The sequence below is a fragment of the Bos grunniens genome, chromosome 9, assembly GCF_055505025.1.
Source record: "Bos grunniens cultivar Pamir isolate PY7600 chromosome 9, Bosgru_T2T1.0, whole genome shotgun sequence".
NCBI classification, from domain to species: Eukaryota; Metazoa; Chordata; class Mammalia; order Artiodactyla; family Bovidae; genus Bos; species Bos grunniens.
Window position 1 is genome coordinate 15,894,321 of NC_141173.1, and position 22,945 is coordinate 15,917,265.

Sequence of the window (22,945 nt, forward strand, 5' to 3'; positions counted from 1 at the left end):
AGACAGAAAGTGGACTGGTGGTTGGCAGAGGCAGGGGGGAAGGAGGATGGACAGTGATTGTTCAGTGGGAACAGAGTTCTGGGTTTGGAAGATGAGAAACTTTCTGCAGATGGATGGATGGTGGTGATAATACACAAGGTGAATGCATTTAATGCTGATGAATGGTACACTTAAAAATGGTTACAATGGTAAATTTTATATTATGTATATTTTGCCCCAGTTTAAAAAAAATTAGAAGTACCACTTTGTTATCCCCCAAAAAATGCAAATAAGAAAATACAAATCACCCTCAATCCTTTATCTAGAGAATACCACTTTTTTGAATAAAAAGGTAAAATTCCATGTAATAAATTGTAAAAGTACAGTCATATTTTCCTTGTGGTTACTTAGCTGAACATCACAGTCATCCATGGATTTAAACATTTTCATGACTTGTGTGGTTTTTTTTTTTCTTTTTTACCACATTGGGATATTAATAGCAAGACAGCTGCTATGTCCCAGATTAGAAATTAGATAAGGCCACAGGTTGCCCCCTGCGGTGCTGTGATTCTGTAGTGTATAATTTCTTAAATTCTGAAAGACTGCAGGCTCTTGGTACTGTGCTAATGAAGACCCTGGGCAGAGACCTTAAATGGCCCACCCCTATATGCAATTAGGTCCCGCAGACAGGGTCCAGCTTTCTGTGAGCGGGTTGAGAAGCTGAATTCCATAAAACGTGGGCGAAGTGATTGCTAAGGCACAACTACATGGTTTCTCACTGTGGTTATTTATCCAGCTCCGTAAATTTAACCCTCTCAACAGAAGCCAGCCAGAGGAGACGCAGGACTAACAGAGCATCTGTGCAGACGTGACACCACGCGTCTCTCTACAGAGCCCTCTGGTCCAACGCTGCTATTTATTTATGTAAATTTTGTTCACCTCCCCACTTCATCCTATGATTGTCTCCTCCACAGATGGTCCCTTCAAGAATTTTCTCAAGCTTGAGTGAAATCCCTCTATGTAATCTTGTCTGGAGGATTGACTGACAGGGCTATTTGCATGAGGGACTGAGGCTCTTCCTGGGAAAGAGCTCGTCCCCGGCGGGGGGAGGAAGGGCGCCATTTTGGCCGAAGGACAATAGGGCAGGGTCAGAGGGCAAGGGTCAGTCTGAGTGCAGCCCAGCGCCTGTCACTCCAACGCTCCCCTCAGCTCAGCCCCCTCGACCCACGCCTGGGTCCGAGGGTGAAGGATTGCCCTTAAAGAACCCAGTAAGAACTAGAGGAATTGGTAAATTAGAATGCAGCAGTAAGCAGGAAAGGCGGGAAGGGGCAGCCCCTCTCTGTGTGTGGGGCATCCTGCTCTCAGGATGGACGCATAGGTTGAACCCCCTTCAAGAAGACATCAACTGACAGACACGGAGGAGAGAGCCCTGGATCGCAGACAGCTGTGCGGGCTGTACCTTCAGAACAGCCGGCCTCACTGCAGTAGGCTGGAGGGGGAAAGAGCAGGGGCAAAGGTCAAATGGTAGCCCAGAGCAGGGTGCGCAACACGTGTGGGCCACCCTCTGAGGACTCCCTGCGTGCTGGGGAGAAACCTAAGGGGCCTGGTATCCCCACAGAGCAGGCGGGGGCGGGGGCAGGAGAGGGAAAGGATAGTTTCTTTGATCTTATTTTTATCCTCCCACTGGTGAGGACTGGGAAACACAAGTAATACTCTTTAAAAGAGAAAATATTGCCTGTCAAAAAGATAAGGACATATCGCCTAGATAAAATTTATAGGGGTGGTTTCTTTGAATCGTATAACACGAAATTCCTTTGGATTTGTTGTGCTTTTTGATGTATTCATTTCAGCCTCTGACCTAAGTGAATTCTATATTGATGGCATTTGACCAAATTAGAAAAACTAGAGTTTCATTTTTTGAACAAAAACACAAGAAAATCTCAGCCATTATGAACCTACAGGGCATGAAGTAACTAAAAAATACTTACTTTAAAAAACAGAGATTTTTCCATTGTAGGGGTTTGGGAGTAGGATGAACTCCCATAGTGAATTCATTTAGAATTCAAATGAATTCTGAAGGCCCTCTTCTCTTAAAGAGAATATAATATGCATAAGATAATGTCTTTTTGAGAACTTGGAATGGTCATTCTAAGTATCAGCTCTTCAGATATACTGAAGATGTTTATTGTTACATGCTTTCTTAACCCACTTGCTTTTTTGTCTTCATCTTTAAACAAGTTGCTGATGGTAACTTACAGCTAATGTTTTCTCCTACTCAGAGAAGCAGTGCGGTGAAAACAGTATGCAGTTGGGTCTTTTGAGTTGGGCTTCTCTTGTGGCTCAGCTGGTAAAGAACCCGCCTGCAATGTGGGAGACCTAGGTTTAATCCCTGGGTTGGGAAGATCCCCTGGAGAAGGGAAATGCTATCCACTCCAGTATTCTGTCCTAGAGAATTCCTTGGACTGTATAGTGCATGGGGTTGCAAAGAGTCGGACACGACTGAGCGACTTTCACTTTCACCTTTGAGTTAGAAACATACATCAGCACTGCTGCTAGTGTGACCTTGAATGAGTGAGTTAGCTTCTCTGAACTCAGTTTCTTCATCTGTAAAATGGGCACAGCAGTAGTTCCTTTACAGATTTTACTTGCGCTGATGTATAAAAGGATCTGGCAAATGTTAGCTACCCTGCCTTTTGTGACCCAGTCACACTGTGGCTCTGCTAATGTGACCTTCAGTCGGTTAGCTCGAACTTCATCTTCCCCATCTGTAAGAGATTGAAATATATGTGACGTGATTAATATAGTGCCTGGAGTACTGTGGCTGCCCAATAAAAGGCAACTTCCTCTTTTTTCTTTTCTCATAAGACTAAATTGACTGATGTGGAACAGCTAGATCTACTGAGCAACACAGCCAAAAGCCTTTCCACAGGGCCTTCCCTGATGGTCCAGCGGTTAAGAATCCACCTTACAGTGCAGAGGATGCAGGTTCAAACCCTACTCAGGGAACTAAGACCCCCCACCTGCCTCAGGGCAAGTAAGCCCACAAGGCACAGCTAGAGAAGCCCCTGGGAGAAAGCCCGTGTGCCACAATGAAGACCCAGCACAGCAAAAAAAAAAAAAAAAAAAAAGCCATTCCACAAACAGCACCAGTTAGTCAAAGCCTAAGGCAGTTCTCCTCGTCCCTGTGGCTGTCCGTTTCCTGTGACTCCCCAAACCACTCGTAACAATCCTGTGACTCCCGGGCCTCCGGCTTCCCAGACAATGGCAGCCCCCGCGCCTCCAGACCTCCCGCACAATTTGTTGGTGATTTGAAGGAGCAGCTTCCTGTCTAATTCAAGAATCTGGACTCCACGGTTTATGCTAGAGTCTGCAGTTTCTTCATCACCCGAGTCAAAAGTTTATACTGCAGCAGAAATGACTTGACAGTTTTTCCTAAACTTTTCTGGGTATTCTATTTAAAACCTGGCATCAATAAGAAACAATGTCAAACAGCGCATCTTGTGCTAGGACTCGGGCTGGACCGGCATTGCCTCTAACTGAAGGTGCAGCCCAAGTCAGGCCCTCTGATTTAGGAAAAGAAAAGGAAGTGAAGAATTAGAAATGTTCATTTCTTATATTGCATCTTTGGTGTTTAATAAAATTCCTGTGAGTTCCTAGTTGGAAAGTCCTTTTTTTTTTTTAAAAGAAAGGAGATCCCTGAAAAAGTCACAGTATCTGTTTGTGATTGGCTAACAGCTTTTATGGACACCATTTGGCTCTCTGCTGCCAAATCTCAGGTTGAAATGCCAAATCTACCTTTTCGAAGAGAGAATGTAGTTAATCACATCTGCTTATACAATTCCCATGCTTTGTCACTCTCTTGGGCCACATTCAAAATTTTTATTAAGAAAACCTCACGTGTGCTGTTATCTAAGTGCTAGTGCTCTGCGATTTGAGAACAGGTGTAAAATGTGCAGACCTGCCCTTCCCGTCGCCTGATACTTCTCTAATCCTATACTCATCACTTTGTAACCACCATGGCTTGTTCTCTCCCTCTGGGAAAGACTGGGAGGTCAGAAGCCTCTTGTTCTCTTGTGAACCCAGCTGCTAGCACAGGGATCAACTCATTAACTTTGTGAAATGTGTAAGTAAAATGTGTGTGTGTGTGTTTTGTGCATGTATCCTCTTTATTTAACACCAATGTCCCGTGTTTCCACTCTTCTAAACATGTATATTTTCTCTTTTGAGGACAGAAGAGTTTCTTTAAAATCTACCTTTTACCTTTCACTTGGGCTTCTCTGGTGACTTTAGTAGGTAAAGAATCCATCTGCAATGTGGGAGACTCCAGTTTGATCCCTGGGTCGGGAAGATCCCCTGGAGGAGGGCATGGCAAACCACTCCAGTATTCTTGCCCAGAGAATCCCATGGACAGAGGAGCCTGGCGGGCTGCAGTTCATGGGGTTGCAAAGAGTTGGGAATGACTGAGCAACTAAGCACAGCACACAGAAAGCTTAGGCCCCAAAGGTGTTAGCTTATTACTTCTGCACATGTTCATGAAATCTCCATCAAATCTTCCCATGATTCAGGTTCCCTGTTGTATACAAGGAACAAATACAGATGAACAGCTGTTGATTTTCATTATCTGCAACAGTTGTTTTCGGTAAAGTTACCACAGATAGTGAATTGGGGCACACAGAACCATTGCTCCTGGGAAAAATGTAGTTAGGTTCCCACAAGTCTCTCATCACAATAATTTCATCATCCATCAGTATATAACCTTGTTTTATGTGTTTCTTTGTTTAAAGAGAGATAAGTGAATGATTGAATGAATATACATTTCCCCCTGACTTTGCAGGGGAAAAGCTTTTTCTCTGAAATGACAAAGAAAAAGATTAGAGATTCCACTTGTTAAAAAAAAAAAATCATAGCTAATTAAGTGCCTACAAAACATGTTTGTAACAACTATGATGAACTTCTCTAGTAGCTTAGGGGTAAATAATCTGCCTGTTTTGTAGGAGACATAGGGGACTCAGGTTCGACCCCTGGGTCAGGAATATCCTCTTGAAAAGGAAATGGCTATCCACTCCAGTATTGTTGCCTGGAAAATCCCATGGACAGAGGAGCCGATTCACTATAGTTCATCAGTGCAGTTCAGTTGCTCAGTCGTGTTCAACTCTTTGTGACCCCATGGACTCCAGCATGCCAGGCTTCCCTGTCTATCACCAACTCCCAGAGTTTACTCAAACTCTTCTCCATTGAGTCAGTGATGCCATCCAATCATCTCATCCTCTGTCATCCCCTTCTCCTCCTGATTTCAATCTTTCCCTGCATCAGGGTCTTTTCAGTTCTTCGAATCAGATGGCCAAAGTATTGGAGTTTCAGCTTCAGCATCAGTCCTTCCTTCAGGACTGGTTTCCTTTAGGATTGACCGGTTTGATTTTCTTGCTGTCCAAGGGACTCTCAAAAGTCTTCTCCAACACCACAGTTCAAAAGCATCAATTCTTCAGTGTTCAGCTTTCTTTATAGTCCAACTCTCACATCCATATATGTCTACTGGGAAAACCATGGCTTTGACTAGACGGACCTCTGTTGGCAAAGTAATGTCTCTGCTTTTTAATATGCTATCTAGGTTGGTCATAACTTTTCTTCCAAGGAGCAAGCGTCTTTTTATTTCATGGCTATAGTCACCATCTGCAGTGATTTTGGAGCCCCCCCAAAATAAAGTCTGTTACTGTTGCCACTGTTTCCCCATCTATTTACCATGAAGGGATGGAACCAGATGCCATGATCTTAGTTTTCTGAATGTTGAGTTTTAAGCCAACTTTTTCACTCTCTTTCAGTTTCAAGAAGAGGCTCTTTAGTTCTTTGCTTTCTGCCATAAGGGAGGTGCATATCTGAGGTTATTGACATTTCTCCTGGCGATCTTGATTCCAGCTTGTTCTTCTTCCAGCCCAGCATTTCACATGATGTACTCTGCATATAAGTTAAATCAGCAGGGTGGCAATATACAGCCTTGATGTACTCCTTTCCCGATTTGGAACCAGTCTGTTGTTCCATGTCCAGTTCTAATTGTTGCTTCCTGACCTACATGTAGATTTCCCAGGAGGCAGGTTAAGTGGTCTGATATTCCCATCTGTTGAAGGATTTCCACAGTTTGTTGTGATCCACACAGTCAAAGGCTTTGGCATAGTCAGTAAAGTAGTAGATGTTTTTCTTGAACTCTTTTGCTTTTTTGATGATCCAACAGATGTTAGCAATTTGATCTCTGGTTCCTCTGCCTTTTCTAAATCCAGCTTGAATATCTGGAAGTTTATGGTTCATGTACTGTTGAAGCCTGGCTTGGAGAATTTTCAGTGTTACTTTGCTAGCATGTGAGATGAATGCAATTGTGCGGTAGTTTGAGCATTCTTTGGCATTGCCTTTCTTTGGGATTGGAATGAAAACTGACCTTTTCCAGTCCTGTGGCCACTGCTGAGTTTTCCATATTTGATATTTGCATATTGAGTGCAGCACTTTCACAGCATCATCTTTTAGGATTTGAAATAGCTCAACTGGAATTCCATCACCTCCACTAGCTCTGTTCCTAGTTACACTTCCTAAGGCCCACTTGACTTCACATTCCAGTATGTCTGGCTCTCGGTGAGGGATCACAGCATTGTGGTTATCTGGGTCATGAAGATCTTTTTTCATAGTTCTTCTGTGTATTCTTGCCACCTCTTCTTAATATCTTCTGCTTCTGTTAGGTCTATACCATTTCTATCCTTTATTGTGCCCGTCTTTGCATGAAATGTTCCCTTGGTATCTCTAATTTTCTTGCAGAGATCTCTAATCTTTCCCATTCTATTGTTTTCCTTTATTTTTTGCATCGATCACTGAGGAAGGCTTTCTTATCCCTCCTTGCCATTCTTTGGAACTCTGCATTCAAATGGGTGTATCTTTCCTTTTCTCCTTTGCCTTTAGCTTTTCTTCTTTTCTTAGCTATTTGTAAGGCCTCCTCAGACAACCATTTGGCCTTTTGCATTTTTTTTTTTCCCTTGGGGGTGGTCTTGATCACTGCCTCCTGTACAATGTCACAAACATCTGTCCATAGTTCTTCAGGCACTCTGTCTATCAGATCTAGTCCCTTAAATCTATTTCTCACTTCCACTGTATAACTGTAAGGGATTTGATTTAGGTCATACCTGAATGGTCTAGTGGTTTTCCCTACTTTCTTCAATTTAAGCCTGAATTTGGCAATAAGGAGTTCATATTCTGAGCCACAGTCAGCTCCCAGTCTTGTTTTTGCTAACTGTATAAAGCTTCTCCATCTTTGGCTGCAGAGAATATAATCAATCTGATTTCAGTATTAACCATCTGGTGATGTTCATGTATGGAATCTTCTCTCGTGTTTTTGGAAGAGGGTTTTTGCTATGACCCAGTGCATTCTCTTGGCCAAACTCTATTAGCCTTTGCCCTGCTTCATTCTGTATTCCAAGGCCAAACTTGCCTGTTACTCCAGGTATCTCTTGACTTCCTACTTTTGCATTGAAGTGAAGTGAAGTGAAGTTGCTCAGTCATGTCCGACTCTTTGCGACCCCATGGACTGCAGCCTACTGGGCTCCTCTGTCCATGGGATTTTCCCAGCAAGAATACTGGAGTGGGTTGCCATTTCCTTCTCCAGGGGAACTTCCCGACCCAGGGATCGAACCCGGGTCTCCCGCATTGTAGGCAGACGCTTTACCCTCTGAGCCACACTAGAAGGTCTTGTAGGTCTTCATAGAGCCATTCAACTTCAGCTTCTTCAGCATCACTGGTTGGGGCATAGACTTGGATTACTCTGATACTGAATGGTTTGCCTTGGAAATGAACAGAGATCATTCTGTCGTTTTTGAGGCTGCATCCAAGTAATGCATTTCAGACTCTTTTGTTGACTATGATAGCTACGCCATTTATTCTAAGGGATTCCTGCCCGCAGTAGTAGATATAATGGTCATCTGAGTTAAATTCACCCATTCCAGTCCATTTTAGTTTACTGATTCCTAAAATGTCAATGTCACTCTTGCCATCTCCAGAATATATCACACGCATATAATTTAAATAAGCAGGGTGACAGTATACAGCTTTGATGTACTCGTTTCCCAATTTGGAACCAGTCAGTCCTGTCATTTATGAGATTTCACCCAAGTACTGCATTTCGGACTCTTGTTGACGATGAGGGTTACTCCATTTCTTCTAAGGATTCTTGCCCACAGTAGTAGATATAATGGTCATCTGAATTAAATTCACCCATTCTCATCTGTTAATGTACAATGGTCTTTTTGAGGTGCACAAACCATTATAAAATATAAAAATTCTTTACCCTTCTCTAAGAACTAATTTTTATGGGCTTCCCTGCTGGCTCAGTGGTAAAGAATCTGCCTGCTAATGGGACTTCCCTGCTGGCTCAGATGGTAAAGCATCTGTCTAGGATGCGGGAGACCTGGGTTCGATCCCTGGGTTGGGAAGATCCCCTGGAGAAGGAAATGGCAATCCACTCCAGTACTATTGCCTGGAAAATCCCTGGACAGAGGAGCCTGGTAGTCTACAGTCCATGGGGTGGCAAAGAGTCGGACACGACTGAGCGACAGGGCTAATGCAGGAAACTTGAGTTCAATCCCTGGGTCAGGAAGATTCCCCTCGAGGAGGAAACGGCAACCACTCCAGTGTTCTTGCCTAGAAAATCCCATGGACAGAGGAGCCTGGTGGGCTACGGTCCATGGGGATCACAAAAGAGTCAGACATGATTTAGTGACTAAACAAACAACAAAGAACTAATTTTCACCCTGTTGAGACCAACAGTGCTCTCACTGAGGACACATTTTTCTAAATGATCCATATTGAACTAGTTTTACATTGATAATTAGATAAATGTTTTTTAAAAGAAAGCTCTGGAATGGGTAGTATGAACTCAGAAGAATAAATCTCTAATAGTATAATTTTTCATACTCTGGTACCTAAAATTTTGAAGCAATTATCTTTCTATCATGTCTAAAATTGCTTATGTAAGTAAACATCTATTCCCACAAACGTCTGTCTCTGTATATGTAATATGAAACTACTATGTATTTTTCAGAGAAGATAGAGTTGAATTTAATAACAACCAATTCTTAAATTATACCCAAGTGTGAACAAAATTATTTTCATGGACATTATTCATTTCTCTTAGCCCCATTCTATAGATGAAGAAAATAAGGCTCAATGGATTAAATAGCTTGCCCAAGGTTACATGATTTGTAAGAAACAGAGTTATCTGATTTCAAAATATTTATTCCTTCCATTACAAGTTGCTCTGGGAGTCAGTACCAGTTTTGTGTGAGAATATGTTATAAACACAAAGCAAGGGAAGACCCTGGAATGAAACTCTCTGGGCACTGTCTCCTGTACTAACATTCATCCACAATTGGTACCACCACCATCTGGTCCCGTTTCCCCACACCACATAACTTGATTGGTTTTCCATGATCCTGCCAATATTTTTTTAGCACTGTCATTTTTTTTGTAATTTCCCTAAAAATGTCACACTTCTCTCTTCAGGCCAGGGTACATGAGGTCAGTGAACCCAGTCCTGCAGATTTCCTTCTCTGACTCTCCAAGACCCCTTGCCAAGCCACCACTGCTGGGAGACAGCCTAGAGTTTGACTTCTTGCAGTGTCCTTTGAAGTAGACAAAATATGCGCTCATGGACATCTGTCTGTTATTTCCTGCACTCGCAGCTTTGTTCTTCTTTATTGCCAGAGAATTCTATGGATGATGTCACTGTTCTCTGAAGAGAACAGGCCATCAGAGCTTTTCACTGACATAATTAATTATCTGTAGCTTGATTCTGAGCCAGAACATTCTCAAGGCACAGCCCCCAAAGAATTAACTCTACTGTGCTTGCTATTCTTAAACTTTTAAAGAGACAGGGTACCATATCTTTTTTTTCTCAGCCCCTGATAATGGTATTTTTGTTCAGTGATATCAAGTAACAGAAAGTGAACTGGGGCAGGATTCTATGATTTCACAAGGAAGACCTCCGGTTCAATAGGCAGCAAACTCGAAAGGTCGCTACAGATCAAGTATACAAAGCAAAGCTTTTAGGCTTAGTCTTAAGGGCTACAGGACTGCATCACAATTACTGAATAGAGTCTTTGGGGGATCCTGTGAATCTGCAGCTAGAAAAATGAGATTGCAAGCAAAAGGAACTATGTCAAATTATTCACAAGGTGAAAAGTTTCATTTTATCAGGCACAAAGCCCTGAAACATCAGCATATTTAAATTTTACAAGATATAGGAAGTTACCAGAATGATCATATATTTTGAGTTTTCACCTATGTCTTGGTATCATTCTAAGGCAAACTAGCCAGTTCATCAGAAAATGTCACTCACTACTCTGCTGGATTTCAAGATTATGTAAATGAGCTGTTGTCTCTTTAAAATTGGGGCTCCATGGGGAAGGATCAACACAGCACATATCTGTGCTCTAAAGGTATCCAGGTCCTGAGTTCTGGTTCCCTCTTCATGGGGTGAGTGGTAACATAAGATTCAGAAAGTCTCAACTTTCTCAACTTGGGTAGAAAGAGCAGTATCCTTTCTGACTCAAAAAATTTTCTAAGATTGAAGATTTGAATGTGTATGTAACAGTTGCCTCCCCCAAAGGAATTATTATTTATGCCTCTTGCTGCCTTTATTCGGCAAAAACTAGTTTAAATTGTGCTCTCTCTGAATTATTTTAGTTTGGTAAATTATCTCTTTAGATCTACTGTCAACATTTTAAAAATTATAATATAAATGTTGATGATTTTGTAAAGATAACATTACAGAATCAAGAGTAAAGGAAAAGTGAAGGTATATGCCACTTTCTCACAAATTCCACTCCCCAGGGCTAATTCTATGAATAATTTGAAGTGGGTCTTTTCAGGATTGTTTTTCTCTATAAATATGGAAATGTAGATGTCAGCACAGACGTACTCTCTCTATCACTCTCTCTCTAGGATTATCGAGAATTTACTATATGCCAGAAAATGTGCAAAGTGTTTTGGAAACATTATCTTGTTTAAACTTCAAAATAACTTTAACAAATAGGTATATTGTTATCACCATTTTGTAGATGAGGGATACGAATTGGTACTAAGCTTGGTAATTTGCCCAAAGTGGGTAGTGTCAGGATAAAAATCTAGGCAGCCTAACTCCAGAGCTGGCAATTATAACTTTATGAATTCTCCCTATGTACCTATTAATACAGAGCCTCTCATATATGTACCATTTTATTTTTTCAAATAGAATGGAAAGCTCAAGAACAATAAAATTCTTTTGATGCTAATTTTCATTTCACTGAAACTAACAGTTATGTCTTGCTTATTTGTTTTTCAATAAATTGATTGTCTCTTCTACTTATACATGTCCAGCTCTCAACTGAGCCTTTTTCAGTTTTCTTAATTTTTCCTGCCTGAATCTATAACCCAAAGTTTAAATTAAATAACAATTATGCCCCACCCCTCCAATTCTGAAGGAAAGACCAGATAATTGTGTTGGATTAGAATTCCACTGTGTTGAATTTGTTTGAAATAAAGATCTCTACTCTGATTATGCCTGTAGTAATTAAATAAAATCTTTACCAAACATCTCTCTGATTTGTTACCTTCTCTGGATGACAACTGCAGGGCCTGGTTACTGCTTCTTTCCCACCGACATGGGCACAGAGCACAGATGAAGCAGGTAATTGTCTTTCTTCCCTCTCTCCTTCCTCCCTTCCTTGTTTCTTTCTATTTACTCATTTATTAATTTAGCAGCTATGTATAAAGTTGTTTTGTTTTAATATTAATTTATTTATTTGGCTGCACCGGTCTTAGTTACAGCATGAAGAATCTTTTATTTGCAGCACATGGGATCTAGTTCCCTGACTGGTAATTGAACCCAGGCCCCCTGCATGGGGAGCTCAAAATCTTAGCCACTGGGCCACCAGGGAAGTCTTGTTATTTTGTTAGTTGTTATGATGAATCGCACATGAGTAGGACATAATCCTATTCTTGCATGAAACTTTATAATCCAGAAGGAATGTGAGTTGGGAAGGTAACTGAGAGCTAATTACTCATCAAGCTACCTTTTGAGAAGAAGGGCAGAAGGAAAGTGCTACAGCATAGGGAAGTTAGGAGAAATGAATTTTAATTTCAGGTTTTTGACCAACCTAAATGGCTTCAAGCCATAGCAGAACACTTAATTAATAGGATCACAGGAATTTAGAGTAGCAAAGACCTCAAACCCTTTAATTTATAGCTAACGAAACAGAGGTTCAGAGAAGCCAATGGTCTGCCCAAGGGATACAACTGATTGGTTGTTGATTATATATTGGCTGCCAGGTATCTTGATTCTCAGACCAGAGAGCTCTCCATTATACTAAATCACTAATAAATATGTGGCAACAGTCTCAAGTAGGAATTAACCCATATGCTAATTAATTAGTTTTTAAAGTGTGACCTGATCAGTTTTTTGGCCAAATCAATTTTTTAAATAAACATGTAATGCTGTTGGGCACACTTGAAGGAATCTCGGCATGCTCTAAAATCAATGCCCTAAAAAAATACTTGATATTTCCCTGAAATTTGTTTATATATTCAAATATCTGTTCATGTATTCAAATATTCAAAAATTATTTGTCCACTAGCAATAGGAATATTGATATTGAGCTCAAAATATTGGATTCAACATTTTACCTTAATTATCAGATCAGAGAGTGCATATATAAAGTATTATTTATAGCATGCTTCTTCCCGAATGTGCAGTTTCTACATCAACAATTTTTTTTTTATAGTCCTCTTGAGAGATGTTGGAAAAACTTGATTTTGTTATGTTATCAACAACTACTGCCAATAACCAATCATCAATCAAAGTGGGAAGCACTCTGGTTAAGCATGTTATATATCATTGTTTCATTGCTTGCAGTCCCTTAAGATTTTTTTTTTCATGAGTACCTATCCTTGAACTTGATCTGACAGCATGACATTGATTCTGTTGTTTAAAAATCTCTGCCTTATTAACTTGTATAATGTTTCCATTATATCAGCTTTTTCATAATAAATGACCAAAAACCACTGGCCAAGATTCATATTAATTGCTGGGAACTTCCAGGGAAAAATCTTTGATTATGTAAGAGTAAATAAAATGGCTTATGGTCCCCCTCATCTACTTCAGACCCCTGCTGCTTATCTGTAGTTATCAAATGGCCAAACACTGTTGTTTCAGACAACTGATATGCGTTGACCTCCACTGAGTTTCTGTGGTTAGGAATCTTATCTGAGCTGTCATTATCAGGCTTCATCATCCAAAAGCCAGTGGTCAGATGAAAGCATGGTGAAGATGACTAAACAGAAGAGGCAGGTGGATGACATCAGACAAGCAGTGTTGCCAGATTGCTCAATGCTGAACTCATCATTTCATGTTCTACAGTGGTTAGTCTTAAATAATATGACGGGAATATCCCCAGATTTCCAACTTCAAGGCTAAAAGCATGTGGTCTGAACGGCCTCTTTCTATAGCTACTCTTCACACATGCTTAATCCCAAGAGCTAATTTAGCAAAACACCATGGAGCTGCAGCAATATGGGCTCACTCTTTCCAGCTGAAGCCCTAGCGGTCATCTCACAGATGGGGTCATTTGCACGGGGATCAGTTGAAAGGCCTCCATCCCAAGATGACTTAACCACAGCAAAACCATTTGAAGAATGTTTTCCTGACATGTCTGGTGTGGCTCCTAAGGACTCACTAAAGTCATAAATAAAACAATTGTGACCTTCTGATATTGCAGCTGCTAAAGTGGAGGCACTTGGTACTTAAGGTACCACAAGTAAAACCCAGAGAAAACTCATCTCCTTTACCTCTCAGACTCAAGACTGCACTTGGCATCTTTGATAATGCTGTATCTCACCAAATCCCCATCTCCTGAGACTCTTTCACTATGCTCTTTGAAATGCACATTCAACCACAAGCCACTTCTCGGTTCACAAACTCTTCTGAAAATGTTCCCATCACCTCCTTGCTCTAAAAGCAGTGATTCTCAAATTTGACAGCACACTGGAATCATGTGAAGCCTTTTAAAAAGTACCGATTCCTGTCTTCCACTTCCAGTGGTTATTTATTTGGTGTGGGTGTGGCCTGACCATTTGCAGCCAAGTTTGCGAATTACTTCCCTAAGAGAACCTGACTCTTCCCTGAAGACCCCACTTCTCTAAGGGCCCTCAGAAGAAGTGGGTAAGTTTCTCTCCCACTCTCCTTAGATTTCTCCTTGTTCCACATCACCACTTCCAAATCATTCTCTCTCCCTTTTCCTTAAAATGTCCTAGCTCTGAATCTCATGACAGTATCAGTTTGTATCTTTCTGTTTGCAGTGACACCATTCACAACCCCAGAGCATTCACTCCCCTTCCTTCCTTGAAGATGTGACCTGGTTTGCTGTTATGCGCTCTAACACTGACTCTGTCAAGTTTCTTGCTGATTTCGGTATTCCCTTAGATGATTATTCTCATACCCTGACCTCCAAACTTCTCTCTTCTAATAATTCTGTCCTCCATACTACTTTAACCCTCACTTCCCTGGTCATCTGTAGTCCTTGTCATTATTACCAAAAATTGCAACCAACTAGATCCACTGCTATTTATCATATAGTCACTGCCCTTCATACACCCTCCCTACATGTGCCCTTTTCCTTCTTATCCAGCTTCAAACTCAGTCACATAGCATCCTCAATTTCATGCCCCTTCTCTCACTTACTTGTATTCTCTTGGTCAGATCATGGCCTTGGTTAAATCTAATTCTGGGTTAGGTTCCATCTCTGAGGTACTCGTAGGCAGAAAAAACACATCATGTCAACCAATCTCATTAAAAAAATTTTTTTTATTGATTTGGCTGTGCCAGGTGTTAGTTGTGTGCTGCGGCAGCATGCGGGATCTTTAGTTGTGGCATGCCAACTCTTAGTTGTGGCACGTGAGACCCAGTTCCTTGACCAGAGATCAAACTCGGTGCCCTGCATTGGGAGCATGGAGTCTTAACCACTGGATCACCAGGGAGGTGCCTGATCTCAGTTTAAATTCATGATCACTAACTTGACCCAGGCTGTTAAGTTACCAAAAGATCACACTATATCCCTCTCAGTTCATCCAGTTCAGTTCAGTCGCTCAGTCATGTCCGACTCTTTGCGACCCCATGAATCGCAGCACGCCAGGCCTCCCTGTCCATCACCAACTCCCAGAGTTCACTCAAACTCATGTCCATTGAGTCGGTGATGCCATCCAGCCATCTCATCCTCTGTCGTCCCCTTCTCCTCCTGCCCCTAATCCCTCCCAGCATGAGGGTCTTTTCCAATGAATCAACTCTTCGCATGAGGTGGCCAAAGTATTGGAGTTTCAGCTTTAGCATCAGTCCTTCCAATGAACACCCAGAACTGATCTCCTAGTTCACCCTTATTCAGTACAATTTAATAACTTCTCTCATAGCAAATCCTTCATACATCTTTCCTCTTGCTACCCAGCCCACCAAGAAAATTGAAACAATTATAGAAGGACCACCACAATCGCCCACCATCTCTGTACACTTACTGTATCTTTGTCCGTATACACGTAACCTTCTCTTCTGTTACTAGAAGTGAACTGTTTGTGTCCCTAGTTAACACCAAACTTCTTGACTTATCCATTAGATCCTATCCTCTCTTTATGAACTAGGACACAGTTCCAGCCTTTGCCCACCATTAATGTTCTCCATACTAGCTCTTTTCATAAGTATGCAAACATACTGTTATTTCTACCGTCATAATAAAACCCTCTCTTGACTCCTACAATTCCCATTTCATTTTCTCCTTTTCTCTATAATAACACTCATTGAAAGAGTTGCCTATACTTGCTGCCTCCGATAATCTCTTGTCCCAAACGCGTGGCACTCATTTGAACCCACTTCAATCAAGTTTCTGTTCCTATCACTCCACTGACACCTCTCTTATCAAGCATATGACCTCCCTGTTGCTAAATTCAGTGGTCAATTTTCATTCCTCATTTTCTCTGATCCATCAGCAGCGTCTGACACCTGATCTTTCTCTCCACCTTGGAAAACTGCTCACTTTGACTCCAGAAAACTCTGTTTTGCTCATTTCCCTCCAACCTCTCTAGCTGCTCATTCTCATTCTCCTTTACTGATTCTTCCTCCTCATCTTCTCAAACTCTCAGTGCTAGAACTTTCCTCCAGGGCTCAATATTGGACCTCATATCTTTTCTATCTAAATTTACTTTCATCATGATTTCACCCAGTTTCATAGCATTAAATACCACCCACATACAGGTGATTCCAAACTGATAACTCCAGACATTTCCCTTGATCTCCAGATGTATATCCAGATGCCTACTGGATGTCTCTCTGTACTTGAATGTCTAACAGCATCTCATGCATAATGCAAAACTACATTTCTGGTCTCTACTTGTCTACTTAGCTCCCCAGATCAGTAGATAAAGAACTGCTGACAAAAGAAAAGATCTCTGCATTTTTCGTATACGCTATACCACTGTCAATACGGTGAAACTAAAACTGGCTTGGAGTTCACAGAAATGGAATGAAAGAAGACACAATGACATTTTAAAATGTTAGACAGTTATTCTGCAAGTATTTAAGTGGCAATACTTCATACATAGAGGTTCTGATTACCATGAACAATGAAAACTATTCAAAATAAAATAAATGTCTTTTTTTTTTTTTAATAACAAAGAGTTTTGGTTTTTAAAATCCTGTAATATCCTTTGAGTATAGTGACCTCTTTTGCTTGCAAGGCATGCGAGATCCTATTTCCCTGACCAGGGGTCGAAGACACATCCCCTGCACTGGAAATGTTAACCACTTAACCACTGGACCATCAAGGAAGTCCCTAGAGTCACCTCTTTTAAAAGTAAATAAGAAAAAGTGTAATTAGAAAAGATTGGTCTTTTCACATATGAAAATATAGGCCTTGAATAATTTAAACATTGTGGTACTAAAATAGAGAAAATAGTAGCATAAAACGGAGAAATCTATGGACTAAACTCTAACTCAGAAATCGATTTAAATATTATACTATAGGATAGAAGTGATAATGGACATGCTGCCGCTAAGTCACTTCAGTCATGTCTGACTCTGTGCGACCCCATAGACGGCGGCCCACCAGGCTCCCCCGTCGCTGGGATTCTCCTGGCAAGAACACTGGAGTGGGTTGCCATTTCCTTCTCCAATGCATGAAAGTGAAAAGTGAAAGTGAAGTCGCTCAGTCATATCCAACTCTTAGCGACCCCATGGACTGTAGCCCACCAGGCTCCTCCGTCCACGGGATTTTCCAGGCAAGAGTACTGGAGTGGGGTGCTGTTGCCTTCTCCGGATAATGGACATGGGTCTGAGTAAACTCCAGGAATTGGCGATGGACAGGGTGGCCTGGCGCGATGCAGTCCATGGGGTCGCAAAAAGTCGGACACGACTGAGCTACTGAACTGACATGAAAGTGAATTGTCTCATCTTAAACAAAGAGGAATTCCAGATGGGTAAAATATTTTAATGGGAAAACTGGGGCAGGGGAGAGTACTAGAAGAAAATTTGAAAGAAATCTTTCATAATCCTTTCATAATCTAAGAGTAAGTCAGCCTAAGATTGATACAAACCAGAAATCATAAAGGAAAGACTGATGTCCTACTAATAAGACTAATAATTCTTCATGGCAAGACATGCTGAAAATAAACTCAAAATAAAAATAATGAGATGGGAAAATATTTTACTTACTCATATCATAGGCCAAGAACAAATTTCTTTACTAGCTAAAGTGCTAGTTCTAATAGGGAATGTTCTATTAGGGAAAGATGTTCTAATAGAGAAAGATGTTCTAGTGTTCTAAGAGGGAAAGATTTTCAAGGCATATTTGATATTTGAAAAAGGCCAGTTGCAGAACGGTGTATATTATATGCTCCATTTATGTAAAAAAAACAAGAATATACACATACTTACATACATTATACCTTTTTCTAGCTTTTCAACCATATGTGTGAATTAACTGTTAGAATTTTCAAATAAAATATTTTTAAGTTACCTAGATTTACTGTGGTGATCATCTCACAATAGACATAAATATCAAATCATTACATTGTACAACTGAAACCAGTATCATGCTATATGTCATTTTACCTCAATAACAATAAAAATGAAAGGTAATAAAATTATTTTATCATACAAGAAGCATTTTTAACATAAATATATAAACTTTACCCCTAGAATTATGTTTCTATACCTGGTCTGATTTGGGACCTCAGGTTTACTACTGAATCAGGTCATGGCTCCATGCATACACTTATTTTATAATTAAAAGGTGATTCCTGAGCATGTAACTACAATCAGACTCCACCTTGGAAGAGGCAAAGAAATGACACAATCAAAATAGAAAAACCTCTGAACACCTGGACAGAACAGAACTTCTCTCCTAAGAAAGGCCTCAAGGAAACATGTGAACAAGTTATAACAGGCAATGGAATAAGCTTTTTAGCACAAACTTGTAGGTGTTTGTCTGGAGAATTGCTTTCGCTGCTAAGGACCTTCACTCCATGTGGAAAAATATTAAGAATAGAGTAGGACAAAATCAATGTATACAATTAATGCGATGCTCCCATTAGCCAACCTTAAACACGTGGAATGTTAGTACCTTTTAGATCGTTTGCCTAACACACAATGAAAGAGAATAGTCCTCAATAAAAAAAGGCTCTCGTCATTACTGAGGACAGAAAATGTTCAGGGGACTGCAGACAAGTCTTCAGGGCAGACCCACAGACAGGGGGTGCAATGAGAGATGAGCCTGAAGAGGTGAGCAGATGCCCATGCAAGAAGGCCTCTCAGAGCAGCAGGGAGTGTGTGAGTGTTTTCAGCAGAGAAAACTTCACTGATGCGTGTTTTAAAAAGCTCAAGCTAGCCGTGATGTGGAGAACTGTGGGTGACAAGACAGCAGGAAGTACCAGCTAGGAAGCTGTTGCAGTAAACCTTGAGAACGGAGGTAAGGATGCTGAAGCGAGGCACCGACAGTGAAGGTCATGTCCCTGCAGTTATCTCAGGTCAGGGACCCTGTGGCTTTATTCCTCCCCCTGGCATTCCCTCTACTACCCAGGCAGGATTCCACGACTGCCTGTCAGTTGTTCCCTGGTCAGTTGAATCAACTGTCATACGGTGGTAGATAGTCCATGGGAAGGACCAGGTTGTTGATCCACTCTCTGCTATAGAGGACAATGGTGTGATACTATGGCACAAGGCAGTGAAACTCAGGAGGATAAGGAACCTTATGATCATTGTGTCTTGTCTCATAGGTGAAGAAGGGGACCCTATTTCCCTCCCCCTTAAGCAATTAGAGCTCTGGAGAAGGGGAGCGGGAGGGCAATGTTCACAGCTTTCTGGGTTCCACTCCTCAGTGATTCAGAAGTGCCTTTTGGTCAGGACATGTAAATTTCTTTTCAGGAGACGTCTGCCCAGTTATTTTGCAGCCAGCAAATCTGGCACTTCAGGCTGGCATGTTAGACCACAACCACCTACAAACAAGTAATATCAGATATTGCAAAGATAAATACTCAGGGCTCACCCTCTGTAGGCAACACTGATCTTATCTGCACACAAGTGATTGTCCTTTGTAAACTCAAAGCCAAGAATTTACATTCCACTTTTTCTTAAAGGGCGTGCACGTTTTGATTGTTTTGGCACACAGTTTGTCTTACACATTGTTCGTTTTCAGGTTTTAAAAAAAGCTTGGTTTTTTTTAAAAAAGTTACATGTATGTAATTCACATCATACATATATCGCATATTAAATTTTTTCACAGTTCCAGCATGGCAGGGATTATAATGTTGCACTTCAGGGTAGACCCATTTAAGGCTCGGAAACAGTAACACCACTCTTCAAGGGACATTCAGTTTCATTGGTCCAGTTGTTGGTTTTGAGCCCATTAGGCGATTTCCTGCATCTGCTCAGGGACCTGCAAACACTTGGTTTATCACTGATTTTCCTCCTAAATTACCTATTCCCCACAGAGCCTTGGACTTGCAAATGTGCTTTCATTATTGCTATTTTTAAAAGGCAGGGGGGAGCAGAGTCTACTAAAATTTGTGCACATTGTTCCTTGTTTCCTTTCAGGCCCTTGATCAGGAAATGTTTAACATGGGAGTAAGTATTGCCAGGGATTAGTGGCTGCTGCTTGGAAAGGTTGATGGAAGTTCTTTCCTGCCAGTACAAAAATATACATCATCAAAGCGCAAGACTGTGTCCACAGACAGGATTACATGTGAGCTGAAAAGACCCAGGTGACAACGTTTTTCTTGAATCAGTCCATATTCTTTCTTTTGCTCATGCACTAATATCACCGTGAAATGATTTCAACAATTCTCATCAGTGCCCTGATTTCTCTTTTAAATACAGATGGTTTGGAGACAAATAGCTCTCTGTTGACAGCCACGTGATTTGAGTCTCTCTGAACCCTTCCTGTGTTTTGAGACTGGTCTATGACTGGTTGACGTGATGCTTATGAAGTCAGATTTCAAATCCCAAGTGAGCCAGTCAACTTTGCAAAGAAAAATTCTCTACACGTTGTCTGTCCTTGAAACCCCATCTGGCAAACCTGAGGATGCCAAGGTCACTCGAGGTTCAGAACAAACCCCCTGAACCATCACCACTGCCCCAGGAAAGGTCTCCTGAAGGTCACTGGAACTGAAACAAGGGAAGATGAGGAAGGAAGTGCCTAAAAAAGGCCATTCTTTATCCACAAAGTCTTTGTCCAGTGAGTTTCAGAAGTATCACCAGAACTGCTCAGAAGAGAAGAGGGAATAAAAAAGAGGTTACAGGCTGGCCAGGGAATTTGTAAACTGCTAGCAGTTATAAGCAGTGCTGCTACAGTGACATCACACTAATCTGGACGCCATCAGTTTAAATTCAACGTGGTATAGGTATGCAGCTGTGCTTTTGACTTGTAAAAACATTTAATAACTATAAAAATGTGTTATATGAATTTATAAACCAGAAAAAAGCACCTAAACTTAAAGTGAAGATTTTACTTTACTTTTCATGAAAAATGTTTCCAATCACCAGTTAGACGATGGTGTTGGCATCATCACGAGTGGATTCATTAGAAGTGATTGCAACTGTTCAGTTTGTTATAATTCTACCAAGAGCATGAAAAAAGAGCAAATGCAGGTGAGGAGATAAAGCAGTCTCCTGATGATAGGGATAGAGCAGGATAATTAGTTTAGAAATCCCACTAGGGGTTAAAGACAGTAGTGATATTTTAAGGGTGTTTGGGAGGCTGTAGGCTAATGATCTGGGGAAGGAAATGGCAGCCTACTCCAGTATTCTTGCCTGGAGAATCCCGTGGACAGAGGAGCCTGGTGGGCTGCTGTCCATGGGGTCGCACAGAGTCAGACATGACTGAAGCGACTTAGCAGCAGCAGGCTAATGATCACTCAAGAAAAGAATCCAGTATACCACCTTGAAGGAAGACCAGGTGCATCCAAGTGCCAGATACACTCAAGCCCCAAACCCTGATAGTTAAAGCACAAGACAACAGATATGGAGTCTGAATTTTGTTACATGAAGTCAGGGATCTAATGGTTCTTGAAGACTAGCATTTCTGCATGTAGCCAAGACAGGAATATAGAGGAAAGGGGAAAGAAACTCGGTGAAAGGGGGACACTGTATTCAAACTGAGATGAATGACCACATTTTAGCATAGGTTACGGTGCTTCGTCACTTCAGTTGTATCCAGCTCTTTGCAACTCCGTGGACTGTAGCCCACCAGGCTCCTCTGTCCCTGCGATTCTCCAGGCAAGAATACTGGAGTGGGTTGCCGTGCCCTCCTCCAGGGGATTGAACCGGGGTCTCCTGCATCGCAGGTGGATTCTTTACTGCTGAACCACCGAAGAAGCCCATATGTTTCCACTCTTCTTTTAATATACGTATGATTTAAACAGCGCCGTGACAGTCTTGGTTAGATCATATAGGGTCAAAGGAGAAACTAATGATGTAAACCTTGACGTCTACCCCAAAATGAGGAAGATGGTGGTCTTCTCCTCTGCCCACTTTTCTTTGGGTTATGAAAATACAGCCTTTAGTTCTGGGGCTGCATTCCCTGCCTGTATCTTCCATAACTCTCCTATGCTAATAAGCCTTCTCTTTGCCTATCACTTTGCCTCAGGCCGAGTTCTTTCCACAACTAGACAAAAGAACCGTCAGTAAATCCTGACGCCAGGTGAGTGGTTTCAATTAAAAGACAGTAGGTTCAAGTCCCCTCCTAAGTCAGAGATCCTGGGTTCAAGTCCCAGTCTGAGTTTTGGCTGGGTTTAATCTCATCTAAGAAGCAATGTGGTTTCCCTGAAAGGAACCAAACATCAATTCAAGTTGTCATTTAGCGACCCTCAAAATTATCCCAAGTTGTACATTTTAAAATTAACTGTTTTACATGGAAATAATTCTGCTGGCAAATAGCAGATGCTTCTGATCCTTTATCTGTGAAATGAAGTCCTCTTTTCCAGTGAGTCTGATCTTCCATTTGGACTACAAAAACAACAGGGGTATACTATTTTTCTGGCACACAATAGGCACTGACTTTAGGGTCAGAAAGGCATGGTACACCTTACTAGGTCATCCTTGGGTGAGTTTCCTTAAGCCAGCTAAGCTTCTATTTATTTCTCGTCTAACTCTTTAGGGCTATTGTGATTATTAAATCAAATATGAAAGTCTTGGCATATGGTCGGCAGCACAGAAAGGAAAATGGCAATATGGATATTATTATTATTTTTCTCTATTTCGTTGTCATTTATTCATTTCTTTAACTTCATTTTATGTTGTTGTTCGATGGCTAGGTCGTGTCCAACTCTGCAACCTCATGGACTATAGCACGCCAGGCTTCCCTGTCCTTCACCATCACCCTGAGTTTACTCAAACCATTGAGTCGGTGATGCCATCCAACCATCTCAT

General features: G+C 41.3%; 1 protein-coding gene and 1 long non-coding RNA gene across 5 annotated transcripts in view; one reads left to right on the forward strand and one right to left on the reverse strand.

The window, feature by feature from the left end:
* FILIP1 (filamin A interacting protein 1) overlaps window positions 1-22,945 on the reverse strand; it is a 221,638-nt gene that overhangs the window by 84,682 nt on the left and 114,011 nt on the right. The window lies entirely within an intron of this gene.
* Window positions 20,114-21,008, forward strand: LOC147365623 (uncharacterized). The gene is made up of 2 exons (XR_015132599.1): window positions 20,114-20,280; window positions 20,396-21,008. It is a non-coding gene; the product is annotated as an uncharacterized LOC147365623 (long non-coding RNA).